The sequence below is a fragment of the Vombatus ursinus genome, unplaced genomic scaffold (assembly GCF_900497805.2).
Source record: "Vombatus ursinus unplaced genomic scaffold, bare-nosed wombat genome assembly UNPS02014818.1, whole genome shotgun sequence".
Lineage (NCBI taxonomy): Eukaryota > Metazoa > Chordata > Mammalia > Diprotodontia > Vombatidae > Vombatus > Vombatus ursinus.
Window position 1 is genome coordinate 11,478,282 of NW_020954596.1, and position 3,494 is coordinate 11,481,775.

The following is a 3,494-nucleotide window of genomic DNA, read 5'->3' on the forward strand; positions in this document are numbered from 1 at the left end:
GTCAGCATTTCTCATACATAACCTGGGTGTGAAAATAGCCCTTTGTTGAGCTTTCTTTTTGCCCATTTCAGATATCTCAGTGATTTGGAATATAAGGTGTCCCATCTTCTCTCGACTGCTGGGGGAAATAAAAGAGGCCTCTATCCTGGGTTTTGTTTTGTTTTGTTTTTGAAGTAAAAAAAAATCAAACTATTTTTTAATCAAACCGCTAGGAAAACATTAAGCAGGAAGGCTATGTTAATTGCATTCAGTAAGAAGTTGGTATAAAGAAAACAATATCTTTTCCAACATGATGCCTGGTACTAACATGTTGCTCAAAGTTTTAACCGACAGTGATAACTGGATAATTGGTGCTAGCTGCTTCCGCTATTCTGGGGTAGAGAAAAGCTCTCCCTTGCAACCTGTTCACGCCCCAGATATTTAAGTCATCTTCTTAGCCTTTCCTCTCCTAGGAGGGTCTTCTCAATAAATTGTTTCTATTGAAGAGGTCAAATAAGCAGGAAGGGCTCAGGTATCACATCTTTTTCTGCTTTGGGGAAAACTTACTTTCCCCCAAACCAGTTTTTCTATCATTCCATTAAGCAAGAGGCTTAATACTGTTCTGCAAGCAAAAAGAGGCTTTCTTTGGCCTTAGCTCAAAACTATTTATGTTAGTCTCAAAAAGCACTTTAACTGAAGTGAAGTACTTTGTGAAGTACTTTGTATATTATCTATTTTCCCCCCTCACAGCAACTCTTCAAGGTTGGCAGAGAAAGAGTTATAATCCCTACTTTATAGATGAGGAAACTGAGGCACAGAGAGATTAAGGGCTTCCCGAAATTCACTGAGCTAGTAAGAGGCAGATCTGGGGCTTAAACCCAAGTCTTCTAAAGTGAAATTGCCCCTTCCAGTACCTTCCAGAAGGGCAAGAAAGGGAAACCTGAGCAGCAGTCCCAGAGAAGCCAATGTGAAGTAACTGGAGCTTCCCATGCCTGGTGGGAGCTTTCCCTTTTATGCTCTTGCTTGGTGTCCCAGCTGAAAGCTGGCTTGAGAACCATTTTCATCAAAGGAAAGATCACCCGGGAGCTACTCAGTGCTCTAATTCAAGAAACCCTCCTTCCCCAGACATCCCTCTGAATGCCAGGTTCATGTGCTGGGGAGAAAAACACCACTGCGTTTCTCTTTTCCAATCAGTAGTGAACTCGTGGCTGCTGCTTTACGGTCTATGGGAAGTGGCTCGATCAGGTGGATGTGAAGTTGGTACTGAATAAAAGTGGCCAGCTGCCTCAGGGATTCATACCAGATGGAAGGTAGGTTGGGGAGAAGAAAGGGATATTCCAGCTTCTAGGAATGGAATACCTCTGATCCAGACGAAAGCCGTTAAGGGCTCCAACAGATAGAATAGGGATTATCTTCGCTGAAGGGGTGGGCCTAGGTATTATAAACCCTCCACACTACTTCCAATCCGGGTCTGAGCACCGGCTTCTTCCATTCCTTCACCTACGGGCTAAAACATGTAATGGAACCAACAGAATCTAGTGGCAGATGCAAAATTTCCATAAAGGTATTCTTAAACTTGTTACCAGCCTCAATTTCTTCATTCTTAAATTTTCACTGAAAGGTAAAAATTTCCACACATTTTTACAAGTAGACCCATTCTCTCACCCCAGATGACTACTGATAATGACTATTTTGCAATAGATGCCAGGGAATCCTTCATCTTCCTGGTCATGGTGGGGATGAGGTGTGTTCGGTCATTAACACATTTGGTCACACAGCTGCCTCTTCACCTGCTGCTCCTTCCTCCCAGCATCCAACAAGTCTTTGGCTTTTTCACCGCAGCACATGGTGCATGGAGCCAGGTAGTCCTGGAATTTCTCCAGTTCACTGGTCACAAGGGCCTGAGATTGAGCCAAGGGTGCACGGGAGTGCTCAGTGAGCTGATGAACCTGCTTCACAGAGGCCAGGGTATCCTCATTGCAGCTGGCACTGCACCGGAACATGATGCCCTCATCTGACGGATATTCTCTCTCTCCAGCCCTTTCACTATGGTGTTCACCACCCCCTGCTCCTGTAGCTGCTGTGATGCCACCAGCCCCACCCCTAGTCCCATGCCCTGCCCTGCTTCCTCTATCCTGTTTTGTAGGGAAAAGTGGCCAAGGGGGGCTGCTGATTCCAACAAGATTCGTTTTGACCTGTCCATTCTTTCTTGCAGAGCATCTTTCCGCTTCTTAAGAAGAGAAAACAGATTTCTGAGTCCTCTGAAGCTGGTTATATTTAATCCAATCTAACTATGATTTATGCTGAGTTGAGTCTCCCCAGGTCCTATATGGGGGATGAATACAAAGATGAATAAAATCCTGCCCTCAGGGAGCTGACAATCCAATAAGTACTTAAGTCAGCTGTTAAGAGAAGTTTGAGGTCTGCTTATCAGTAATGATAATGTTACATTTCTATGGTACTAGGTGGTGCAGTGGATAGAGCACTGGGCTTGGAATCAAGAAGATTCTTCCTCCTGAGTTCAAATCTGGCCTCAGACACTAGCTGTGTGACCCTGGGCAAGTCACTTAACCCTATTTGCCTCAGTTTCCTTATCTGTAAAATATGAGGTGGAGAGGAAATGGCAAACCACTCCAGTATCTTTGCCAAGAAAACCCCAAAATGTATCAGGAAGAGTTGGAAATGACAATAACAACAGGACATAGTTTAAGGCTTTTGCCTCCATTATCTCATCAGATATCCACAAAAGGGAAGGGGAAGGAAATAAGTACCTACTATGTGCCAGGCACTTTAGCATACAAACATTTTATAAATTATTATTTCATTTCATCCTCACCACAAGCCTGGGAGGCTGATGCCATTATTATCCCATCGTACAGCTGAGGAAAATGAGGCAGAGAGAGGTTGAGTGATTTGTCAAGGGTCACATAGCTAGTAAGTATCTGAGGTAGGATTTGAACTCAGGTCTTCTTGACTCTAGGCTTAGCATCTTATTTACTGAGCCATCTAAGTGCCTCAGCCCTGTGATCTTGGTGGCACAATTCTTATTTTTGACAGTGGGGACACAGGACCCAAGGGAAAGGAAGTACCTGTCATAGGACCATAAATTTTGATCTGGAAGGGTCCTCAGAGACCATCTAATCCATCCTCATCATTTTCTAGAGGAAGAAGCTGAAGCCTAGAGGTGACTTACCCAAGGTCGTCCAGAGAGTGAGTGTCTTCTACCTCCCAAGCCAGAGTTCCTTTTACAGTAGTAGGCTACTACCTACTAACTTTTATTCATGCCTGAAGGAACGAACTTGCAATCTCGTTGGGTACATATGACATATCCACAGATAATAAAAATCCAAGGCAATTTATTTTAAGAGCTATATAAGTGGTCAGGACAATATGTGCTTCAAGAATTTACTTTCAGCTGAAAAGATAGAAAATAGCACATCAGAACTGGAAGACCTGCTGCTTAAAGCATTGGGTGAGTCCTTAGAACATGGAACACGGGGTGTTTAAGGACAGTT

General features: G+C 43.8%; 1 pseudogene; it reads right to left on the minus strand.

The window, feature by feature from the left end:
* Window positions 1–1,666: 1,666 nt before the first annotated feature.
* LOC114023583 lies at window positions 1,667–2,182 on the minus strand (annotated as a pseudogene).
* Window positions 2,183–3,494: the final 1,312 nt, after the last annotated feature.